Source organism: Colius striatus, chromosome 16, assembly GCF_028858725.1.
Source record: "Colius striatus isolate bColStr4 chromosome 16, bColStr4.1.hap1, whole genome shotgun sequence".
Classification (NCBI taxonomy): domain Eukaryota; kingdom Metazoa; phylum Chordata; class Aves; order Coliiformes; family Coliidae; genus Colius; species Colius striatus.
In genome coordinates this window covers 10,195,080-10,207,593 of record NC_084774.1, presented here as the reverse complement: position 1 = coordinate 10,207,593, position 12,514 = coordinate 10,195,080, and positions in this window count along the sequence as shown.

Here is a 12,514-nt window from a genome sequence, read left to right as displayed (position 1 = left end):
ACATTTGTCCATGGGTATATTTTAGAGGCTGAGAGTTGCCATAAGGTTAGAGAGAAAGGACCTCTCCTTTCTTGGGAAAAATAGGAGGTATCTGAAGGAAAATGTGCAGAAGAGAAGTGGATACACCAAGATTCAAAGGTTATGTGGAAAGGACCAAAACCATCCTCAGTTTATGCTTCTTTATGTCTGCTTGGTCCTTGGACTTCCAGACTGAAAGCAGGGACTCAAGGTGCCATGTAGAACCTGAAGGGATGGATGGGTTTGTGCAATGAGCTACTCCCCTCCAGAAATCTGGCAGAACCCCAGCTCCATGGGCAAGTATTGGCTGTGGATCTGGCAATGGATCCCATGCTGACAACCAGTAAATCTGCCTTAAACTGTAGCAAAACAGAGGGTGATATCTGAGGGCTGATGGAAAGAGAGAGGCAGAGCAAAGTGGTGTGAAGATACTGCACCAGCATGGCAAAAAACCAGCTTTGGAATTAGCAAGAAATGTGCTAAAGGATCAACAGGAGATCCAGCACAGAGGTCCAAATGGCCATTGTGATAGTGTCAGTCTGGGACTCAAAACTGCATGATTTCATGGTTCTGCTTTGGGCTGATGGATGAGCAAGAGGGTTTTGAACAGATTTCTGCTTTCCTGCCTAGAGATCTCAGGTGCTAGAGCCTTACGGGTTAGTGCTGCAAACCCTGGACTGTGTCCCAGCCTTTCACAACCCAATATATTTGGAAACTACTGTAAGACTTCTCTTTTAATTGGAAGAGCTAAAAACTTGTTTCTCCAGACAGCCTTGGATCTAGTCATGAAGTGCTACCAGTACCCCAAGGAAGCAAAGACTTTAAATGAGCTAGCTTAAATACCTGTAAAGCCACACAGTTCTTTACTGGGCTACATACCAAACTGCTCCTGGCTGAGTCGTGGGTCTGCAGATTGCTCTTACCACTCTGTTCTCCCTCCCAAGCAAGGCAGCTGTAACTAGCTCCAATATTCCTCCATGGGCTGCTGTCACGTCTGTGAGATGTCAACAAACGTGCACCCTGCTGGCCTGCAATAATTTCCAAGTATTCCAAAAGTGTGTGAAGACGTTTCACCCACACCAAAAATCCTTTCAAAAATGTTCATAGGACCCTTTTGGCAATCTGCAGCAGGCAGATTTCTGAGCATGAACATCTCTCTTGAACAACTGAAGGGAAATGGATGCCCCATCACCATCAGCGTTAAGGCTTTGACCACTGTGGGTGAAGGCTTGTCTTTGTTGTTTTCCAGCTAGTTTTATCCACATCCCCTCCTCTAAACTATAACAGGAGGGAGTAGATGGACATTTCTGTTTGAGGCATTGCTGTCCTTTGCTGTCCATCTCATGCCTTCCAGCTGGGATTGCTCAAAACAATGGAGAAAAGCAGCGTTTCCCATAGCTTGCGACTGCTGATTTATCAACGCATTTCCGAGAACAAAGCAGCCCAGGTACCTCACTGAGCAAGTGGTGAAAAACAGCAGAGAGAGAGCTGGAAAAATTTCAAAGTCCTTCTAAAAATTAAAATCTGAAAGCCAGCCAAGTCCCAGCAGCTGAGTAGAGGTGTGAGGCATTTAGTCTCCGGGGTGGGCAAAAGCAGCCAACTGCCTTATGCGGTGTGCATCAACACCTCTTGACACTTATGAATGTGGGGCTGGTGCTGATGCCCACTTGGATGAAAGAACAGAGTGAGATTGCCAGCGTTGAAGTGGATGGAAGGGAGGGATGATCTGTAGCAAGATGTTGGGTTTTCTTTAACCCTCTCTCACACAAAGAGCAGCCCATGCACCCGTTCCTGTGGGAGCTTTGAGCTGTGGAGATTCAAGGGCTGCAAATGTCTGGGTGCAGGTTAATTGAAAGATGGTTCTGGGTTAAGCCCATGGAAGGGGATCTGTACAGCTGTGTGTGCAGCTGAACTACACATGGACACCGGCACTCAGTGCTGAGGGCAAAAAGGTCTGATGTGTTTCTTACAGCACGACCTGGGAGCTGCGGTTGTTGAGTACCTCTGGAAAGTCAGGCCCTTTGCATCTCCCACAGCACATGGCACAAAACTCAGCAGCAACCCCTGACTCCTGAAAAGCAGGGAGTCATCCTACTGTTAAGTTTCCAAGCCTTGATGACCTCTTTCTGGAAGCCCAGAGAAGATACTGTGATCACCTTAAATAGCTCTCTGCAATAAAGGACTGTGGTAGGCACAGGAAGGCTTCAGTGGAAGCTGATGGTAAATGAAGGCTCAGCTTGGAGCATGTTTTAAATCCCTGCACCATAAGCACAAATTCACATAGGTGAGGGCAGCAGGCATGAGGGCTTGGGTCATGGCAGCCTCATCAACAGATAAAGAATCTCTTTAGTTTGAAGTGCCAATCCTTTGACTTTCAGACTCAGTTGATGTGGGTTTGGGCTTTTTCCACATCCTGAACACCACAAAAAAGCAATCTCAACCTGCTCTGCTAGCCTTCCTGCTGCTCCTTTTGCACCCCTCTTGCAAGAGGCTTCCTCAGCAGAGACCCAGGGGCCAAGGAAGCAGCAGCATCCCACTATAAAGCCTTCCCCATTCCCCTAGAGCCAACTGGGGAGCTCACCCAGGAATATTCCTCATGCTACCATATTTGCATGACAGACAGCTCTTTGCTGTCTTCCCACAGAAGCCCCATTGTCCATCTCTCAGACATACCACAGGGATATCTTCTGGGGAAGGCTGCCCTCACTCCTATGTGCTTCCAGCAAAGCATTGCTCTGTTTGTCCCCAGGTTAACTTCTACTCACGCTAGCTCCTTCCATAATTCGTCTCCAATTTCAAGCCTCTGAGATGCAAAGAGTGGGACAGTCCCCTGACACTTGCCATGACCACCCTGTGCTGACACACTCCAGCTCAGCTCCAAGCCTCCAGCCCACCCTGGCTGGGGGCTTTGGTGGACAGGAGAAGGAAAGGAACATCTCTCTGGGACAGATGCAGTCCTTACCCCAGCTGCAACACCCACCGTGCCCGATACGTTGTAATGACACGAAAATGAATAGAATAAACCGACTGAGTGGCATTGTTATTAACCTTTGTTACCTCAATAAATCACACCAAAGAGCAGTAATTACTCCCATTTCTGACAAATACTGGTTACACAGCAGATTCTCCCCTTGCTTGCAGTCCTGTGCCCTCTCCCCTTCACTCTCTTTCACAACTGGAAGCAGGAAGGTGCAGTATGTATCATGATATTGAAAAGAACAGGAATAATTTAATACCAGCTCATAAAGGCACTTAACAGATAACATGGGGCTTCCATGGCATCCATCTACTTCACTTTTAAACCACCTACTTCACTCTTAAACAAGGCAGCAGGCTTCCCAGGGGCTCTGCATTCCCAAGTGCACCCTGGTCTTGGCTCCTAAACCCAAATGCACAGCAGTGCTCATTCATCCATCCATGCATGGATACAGATACGTGTATTTCTTCTGCATCAAGCCTTGAATCTCAGGAATTACTGAATGAAAATGCTGGGAAGTAAAATTTACCCTCCTCCAAACTCTGGTCCAAAGTATGAGTCAAGCTTTTGGCCCCAGATCAGGAGCAGCTATTGGTCTTTCTGCAGAGCACTGACTTGGCTTGGGTTTTTGTCACGCACTTGTGTCAACACAGATCCGATTTTAGGAGTTTGATGGTGTGCTCAAGCCAGCTAATTTCTGAGGTCAGTGCCATGCTTCCAGATCAATACATTCAGAATTTAGTCAGCACAAACAGCCTCACAGTGGAGTGCTACCCTTGCATATTTAAAGCTATCTGGGAAGAGGACTTTTCAACAAAGGTACTTAATGAGACTTAAAAATCAATTCTCGTTGGAACCAACTGGCAAAGTGTTGTAGCAGCCATTGTTACAATGCCTGCATTAATAACAAATCAGAGCTGACAAATGCTTTTTGCATTTCTTTACCTCGTGGGTTTGGTTTCACAGAGGATCTGGCTGTGGACATGAGAGTTGAAGACGTGTTTCTTTAAAGAGAGATTCAGAACTATAAGTCAATAAACTTTCAAGGACATTGTGTAAACCTGGTGGAACCCCTGTATTTTATTTGTTCATAGCATTTGTCCTTCAGAAATCAACAGAAGTCACTTTGGAGCTTCTGAAAATTCCTTGGGAATTTCCAAAGTCACATATGCAGTGTAAACAGCAGGACTCTGACACACAAATATCATGGCCAGTCTTGAAATAGTTTGAAATAACGACTGACAAATGTTCTGTGGTTAGAAATAGCTGAAGTTTGGGTTCCTCCTGCAGAGGTAAACTTGCTCAGGCAGCATGTAGCATTCATTACTCCTGCCTTCCCTGTTCCAGGTACTCGTGTGAGTGTGTCTGTGCTAACACCCCACACCACAGACCAGAAAACACAGAAGCCTCACTGGACTGGTTACTGTGCCAGGTGAAACCTTCCTTTTGAGATTGTTTTGCTGGGCTGTATTTCCTTTCTCATGCTTAGATTTTCATTAATCCAGCACAAAAGACCAGACTCTGATATCAGCACCCTCTGGTACAGGACCAGTGTCCCATGGCTGTAAGTGCTGGATGAATCCAGAAGACATAAGAGTGGCCCAAAAGCACCATACATCTGTCTGGAATATATTGAGAGGACAATAGATACTATTCTGTCAATGCTCTGAATGAATTTCATGGCAGTGGCTTGTTTTCTCTGACATCATTTCAGCAGTGTAACAGTGTGTGGGTTTCATGCAGGGAACTACAACTGGGAAGGCCAACAGACTCAGCTCTTTCTGAAGCAACTGCTTGTGTCGGTAGCTTTGCTGTTGCTAGATCTGCAACAAAACCCAACCTTTGTTTTAGGTCAACCTGAATCTAATTTAGGGAGGAATCTTTGTTGTACTGATGTCTTGGTGACTTATGTGCTCAGAGTTGATTTTACTCCCCCAATCTTATTAAGGACTTATTATAGAGTGAAGACTGCTGCAGAGTCCATGAGGGTATGAGAGAAGTGCCCTTTATTGCTAGCGAGGGGTGCATGTGCCAGACAGGAAGAGTGAAAGGGAAGCAAACTGGACATAAATCATCCAGAATGGCAGCCAGCAGAGCCTGAAACACAGGAAAAGCAAGATTATTTTCTTTCTCTTTTCCAAGGAGCAAAGGATTTGACCCAAACTCTGAGAGTGAGTAGTGACTTCAGGCATATGCAGGAAACGGGACAGGACGTCTTCCCGACTAACCTCATTGACCTACTTTCTGCGCTTTCATTACCCTAACACAGTCCTTCCTCTCCTGCCTCCCTCATTGCTTCTGAAGAAAGGAGGTGGGATTTTGTCATTTCCATCAGTGTGTGAGGAGTGGGGCTCTGTTGGGGACAAGGTGGCTGGAGCCCACATTTCCTTCCCTTTCTTTTCCGCTGGAGCATGCGACAGTTTGCAATGGGAGCACCGGGTGGCTGCAGGAGCAAAGTAGTCAGAAAGAAACCCACCCAGTCCCACATCACAATGACTTTTCTCGGATGATAAACATAATAATAAAACCCCTCCTAGTAGCCAATATGATGCTAATGCTTCTTAGCTCTGTCAAAAGTGAAAACAGCTCCTTGCTGTCAATTACTGGAGGGACAGCTGGAGTCTCTCCTCTCACTGTCAGGATGCAGACATATTGCATGTCAAGGAGAAGGTAACAAATTCACCAGGACAGCATCACCATCTGTCACCAACAGAGACACTGCCGAAACAAAGGGTCAGGCTTCGGTGCTGAGCTTGGGCCTGATCTTCCCCCAGCTCTCTCATCCCTCGCTATGAAGCTGAGGGGTGCAGATGGAGGGACCCCCCCCAAGTCCTGCATCCATCCTGGGGATACACGAGGGAGTTCTGGTTTATAAACTGAGGGAAGGAGCTTTGAGGTTTGAAATGGTTGTTTTCACCACCAAACCTCGTGCTGAAGCCTCCAGATCCTGCTGATGGGTGGTGAGACACTGGTTTAGCTCTGATCCTCACTCAATTTCCATCTCCCAAGCTTAACGTTTTACAGCCTGACCTCCTTGTGTGTGTAGCTACGTGCAGTAGTTTGGGCTACTCACAGGAGCAAAACAACAGCCACAGAGGGCTGGGAGATCAGGCTGTAAGTCGATTTATTTGGAGCCAGATGGTTGATTCCCTACATTATTGAAGTCTGACTGCCCTGGATCTGCTCTGGTGAGGAGATGCTCGCCCTCCCAGGGAAAGCACTTGCACTGGTCCAAACTCTTACACGTGATCTAAGACCCAGTAAAATGACAAATAATTTTTTGAGGTCGTTTTCAGTATTTAACCAGCTCCTCAAAAACTTCAAAAAAACACTCTTCAAAACAGCCCTTTAATTAGTAATGCCACTTTTAAACCACTTTTTTTTGAAGATGCTTTTCAGGAGCATAGTGTAAATCATGTAAATAATTCAAGGGTTGCTTTTTTTCCCCTAGCATGTATTGTGCTATTTAAAAATAACCCACATAACTCCATTCTTTCACTCAAGGCTTATTTCCAACCAATGAGGTGCTAATTATTTTGAGAGCAAAGTTTATTTCTGACAGGAAAATCATTGTGCTTAAAAAAAAACCACGTGGAGTGTTGAGGTTTCAGATGAGTCTGAAAGAAAGATGTTTCTGCAAAACTAGCTCAATGTGACAATGCAACATGTTCAGGGAGCTCAGTATTAATCTGGGATACCCTGCGGCTGCTGGCAAATGCAGCACTGTGGGGTCCAGCTGACATCTGGGGATACCCTTTGGGTTTCCAGAGTCAGATGGCAGCTTTCCTGTTTGCTGTCAGTTGCAAGATCCAAGACTTAACAATTGATACTCTTAAATATCTCAAATATCTCTGCTGAAGGATATTACCTGGAATTAAATAGCACAGTTTATACTTTGGCAGACATTTGGATGCTGCTTCGACTTGATTCTGCAGGACTTCCCTGGATATCTTGCCTCCTTCCTGCTCTATCACACAGGAATAATACAAAATAATCCCTCCTGACATTTGATCTTAATTCCAAAACGTAGCAAAAGAATGGACTTGCTATTGCCCTCCCCCAACTCACATCACTCATGACAAGATTTACAGCTAGCACGGTCTTTCAGTGAAAGAAATGATACTGCAGACACAAGAATTTGTATCCAACAAGGAGAAATGGTCCACTCTCTAGTCACAGGCCTGGGTGCCAAAATGCATTTCACGCTTTAGGCTACAATAAATGACAACCAACACCCCTGAATCCGATGAAATAACTTTTAAGGAAGTTGTAACTGCTGCTTCATCCCATTCCCAGCACTATTTCATTTCTCAAACCCAGGACAAACCCAGGCCTCCAACACAGGGAGGCCATGCATGGAGCTGTGAGGCTGTGTCTCCCTCCATCCCTTCACCCACCAATATTTATGGGCTGCCTTGGGGTTTCTCACTTGCCTCTCCCAAAGGTTATGTCAAAATTGCCACAGTGTGGAAGTCACAGGATACTGCCAGAAAGAGGCTGGAAATGAGATTCAAATTGCAGTTAGTGGTCCTCCCTCCATCCCTCCTTCCCACTGCACCTCACAGAAGTCAGGAGATGCCTGGGGAAGCTGCAAAACTTCCACACTCTGCCACATAAAGCTGCAGGAGTGAAAGGAGAAGATTTGTAAGCTGCTTTGGGAGAAAGGTTTGCTGCAGAGCAGCAGTTGTCATTTTGGTTAAAAAGAAAGGCATGAAACAGCCCCACATTCATCGCCTTGAGGTGGAAACAGGTGGTTTGGGATGTAATTTCTTGCCTTCATCTAGACACTCACTAGTTTCTTCTCTCCAGAAGGATGGAGATGACCCACTCTGCATAATTTCCACAAAACTCACTTCCCTGAACTCCCACCATTTTTGGAGGTGGCTCTTTGGCAGTCTTTTAGATGGACTTCACTCTGCAATCCTTACAACTCCAGTTTTAAGTTCCTCTAACAAAGCCTTTCAGGGAGGTGTTTTCCAACACATCAAGGGAGAGCTGAGGTCTGGATTGACACAGGTAAGCAGAGGCAATGACAGAGGTTGTGACAGAGCAGGGAGTTGGGGTCTCTCCAGCTCTTTCTCTGCCCCTCAGGACACTCTTCATTCTCATCTCCAGGTGAGACAATATCTTCCACCAAGCAAATTGCTCCCCAGATAACCAAACCCAGGCAGTCCACTGAAACTCAGGATCTGACCTCTAGATTTGAACACAATCCTTCCTAAAACCCATCTCAAAAATGAATTTAGAAAATCATCTCAAAGAGTTGCTCCTTCAGGATATGCTGCTTTGTTTTGAAGAAGTCATCTCTGCATAGAAACTGCCTAATATAGGCTGCAAGTTGCAGGTTTCATGTCATTGAACGAATGAAGCCTGGGCCACACACTGGGGATGTGGACAAGGATTTAACTCTCTTGTTTGCAGAGGGTTCTGCAAACTGCAGTAAACCCTGCCTTGGCTGCTTGGCTTAGGTTGCCCTGTGACAGGCTTACAGTGCTATGAGGGTGTTTTATCTTTGTGGCTACATAAGAAAAGGGCCAAATGATCAAATGCTTCATGCACCCCTCTCTAAGTCAGGCCATGCTGGGTGGCTGACTTCACAGCCAGAGCTTGCAGACTTTCACAAAGCCCCATGTAGCTATTTTGGAACTGGAACTGATCTTTACGCATTAACACAGACCCAGATTTTAGAAGAGAACTCACATCTCTTTTGAGCTGCTGCTCAGAACATTTTGCTCACTGGATCGCTCTGCCTCACCACCAGCAAAAGAGAAATGAGAAACCTGATGCTACTCCTTTATTAAACAGAGTGGAAAACTTCAAGAGAGGAAAAACTTCACTTGAAAGCAATATCTGCACTTAGATGTTGTTGGGAACGTTGCTGCAATATAGAGGTATGTTGAAATACAACTTGTGCTGCTTTCCTGAGCTTGCATTTAGGAAGTGCCCCCACAATACACACACTAGCAAGGCTCTGTAAGTGTGTGTAGAAATTGCTTCTCCCTCCAGTAAAAATATATCTGTGTCTAGGGTGGAGAGAGGAGTTGAGAAAAATGCAGCTGTTTCATTAGTTTGGACAGGGAATGGTAAATAAATGGAGAGCTACAAGGGAAGTCAGGTGGGAAGAACCCAATCTGAAGAGCTACTCTAAGGAAAGATGTTTTGTTTGAACAAAAATCGCTTTCCTACACAGATTTTTGGCATCAGCCACATTTTTCTTGCCCAAACAATTGTGACATTTCCATTAAAACTTTTCATTTCCACTCATGATTTGAAACGATCCCTAAAAAATCAGCAAATGTTCTGATATATCTCACAAAAGTCATGCACATCTTTGAACAAGTAAATGAGAAAATATGTGAAACCAGTAAGAATTTTGGAAAGCCTCTGTTTTCCCAGTAACTTGACCAGCTACAGTAAGCAATAGGCAATAGAAACATCACAGCTGTACCTCTGAGCACACAGAGGTTCGTGTTGAAGACAGATTCAAACTCAAGACTTGGGGCAAGATTTATCAAAGGCAAAATGAGTAGATGTTTTTTGACATTTCTCCTTGGTGAACTGTATGGCCACTTTCACCTCTTAATGAACACTAATGATTATTGTAAAGCAACTGCACTAGAACTGAAAAACCCCCTTGCTGTTTGCTCCAGTTAGGATGGCTCACAACGAGATGCAGCGGTGAAGTAGCACACATTTAGCTCACATATAAAGTAAAAGAACAAGTATAAGGATGGTTTTTGGGTTGAAATTAGTATCTTTCCATAAAGGTAGATAAACAGGTGAAATTGTTGGTATTTCTGCTTTAACAAAACTCAGTTTCACAGGTAACTTTGCATACAGAGCACAAGTGTGTCTCTCACACTGCCTGTGTTCGTGAAACAGCCGGGGTCAGGAGCCTTCCAGGGATGCACAACCACATGGGCTGATATGGGCTTTTTAAATTCCCCTGGGTAGAATTCTGCCACTTGCAAACTTCCCATTTCAATTATTTACATGCAGAAGGTTGTGTGTGATTTTGCAGATCTTTAGGAGAAAAGAAAATAGTTGTTTTTTCTTGTCCCCTAGTCCTGAGATTTTCCTTTTGAAAAGGTCTCACGGATCTAGGTGCAGTTTACACTAAAACCAATGAGAATTAAATGCCTGATGGACTTAGGCAAGCTCAAGAAATCTTCATTACAATTTCAAAAGCTTTACCTGCAGCTCAAGTCCTTTCTTCTCCAACAGACAGGGACTAACCACATCTGCAAACTCAGAGGTGGATTCTCAGTCTCTTCCCCGGAGTAAAAAGAGATGGGGCAAGAGCAAATGGCCTCAAGTTGCACCAGGGGAGGTTTAGATGGAGCTGAGGCAGAACTGTTTCCCTGAGAGGGGTGTCAGCCCCTGTGCCAGGCTGCCCAGGGAGCTGGAGGAGTGCCCAGCCCTGGAGGGATCCCAAAGCCATGGAGCTGAGGGCTGTGGGTTAGTGGTGGGCTGGGCAGGGTGAGGGGAGGGACTGGACTTCAGGAGCTTCAGGGTATGCTTCAACCTAAATGATTCTATGATTCTTACTGCAATTTTTAAAATATCTGGGCACATGGAGTTGCATATGGGCATCCTGTGATTTTTGAAAGCTTTTGAATGTCTTTAACAGCAGCTGAATGCCACAAGTTTTGAATGTTGCAGTAAATACACGGGTTTTTAGGCAGAGTTTTTACAAGCATGGGCTAATATTTGTAGGGATTAATATAGAAGAATGCAAAAAAAAACCCCACTCCTCTGAAGAATGTCACTTTTGAAAATATTATCTGGAATCCTCAATAATTTTAACCACTTTGTTTTGGTCAAATGTAAAAGACAGAACAGGGGCTTGGACCTTAGTCAGGCTTTCTTACCAAGAAGCTCCATCAAATTAGGGATTTAAACTGAGTCTGAAACAGCACTTTGTCTGCATTTACAGACGTATTGCCCCAGGATAAGAGATGTAATTCTCTGAAATGAAGAAAATTAAATCATTACCCTCTTCACCCAAGCCTTTTTGCTGTTGGAAAGTTAGTTTTGCATTTAATGAATATGGGCTCGTGTCTTTCTAATGAGAACGAGATAGCTGATGTAATTGAAAACTTAAGCAGGGAAAAATCATTACAAGGGGTTTTCTTTTTTTTAATTAATTTATTTTGTGTATTTGTGTTATGAGTGATAGCTACCAGTGGAGTAATGGGGATGGAAAACCACAATGTACTCAACAGGCAATTCAAAAACACGTGTTGTAGTAGGGGATCCCCCATATTTCACCTGCCTGAAGGAAAGCAGCTGGAGGAGTTTTCTGCTGTACTTCCCTACAGCCCTGGGAGGTCCTAGGCTTTTCTATATTCCTACCCTCCTCCTACTTCTTGCAACTATCAACTTCTTGTCATGTTTTCTGTTCTCCCCTTTTTTTTCTGACAGGAAACACCTCCTCTGCCTCTTGTTCTTTGGGACTGTCAGCCACGCTCACGTTTGAGAAAGGCATCTGCAAATGGAGGGATGGTCAGTGGATAACAGCTCCCAGGCTGGCATCCCTCCACAGTCACATAAATACCTGCTCTCTCACACTGGGCTGTATTTCAGGCTGAGTTTTTACCATCCTTAGGTCCAGGAACTAGGCAAGAGCCCAAGGAAACCCAGGGGAAAGCTGCTGCTCAAGGGCTGTGTTTCTAGGATTGCAGTGATGTCTGTAATCTGGACAAAGAAAGGACTACAGCATCCTCTGCTCATTGTTCAAACCTTCAGCTGGTGTCTTTGGTGCTCCAAAGACTAATGAGACTGATTGTCACTGTGTTCCCATGTATGAAATTGAGGACAGAAACATGCATTTTTAATAATGAAGGGGCATTGAGGAGAAGGGCAAAGGAGGTGCTGGGGAGAGAGAAAGGTGGTTCATAAGGTCAATGTGATTCATAAGAGACCCATAAATCTCCACTATTAACTGGCAATGCTTTTCTCCATCTTTTTTGATATCTTTCCCCAGGTTTTGATAATCCCCATCAGCCCCCTGCACATTTACCTCTGGAGGCCAGCCTTCATCTGCAGGCCCATATATCATTTCCAGACAAAGATTTTCCTCTCTAAGCTTTTTGTTTTCCTTTGATCTTTCACTAATAGTTGGATATTTAGTGTGTCCTTGCTCTCCCATGAATAGCTTTTCTTGGCCATCACCATCCACAGCAAGATACCTGTCATTAACCCCACTTTACACCCCGGTACCATTTTCCTGATACTTCTTTCCATACTCCCTGTAGAAAAAAAATTCCTCCTCATTCTCATTTCAGAGACCATCCTTGAGTTATTCTCTCTAATTTCAAGGTTTTAAAACAAAGAGAGCAAGCAGCATGACTCTTTGAAGTCCCTGTTCATCGCTTTACAGGCATTGCCTATCACAAGGCTGCGTGTGTGCAGTCAGACACCACCTCGTCCTCAGAGAGGAAGGTTTCTAAAGTAGCCAAGAGCAGAAGTTAAGAGCATAAAAAGAGATTTCTTTGCAAACTACAGAACTGATTGAAG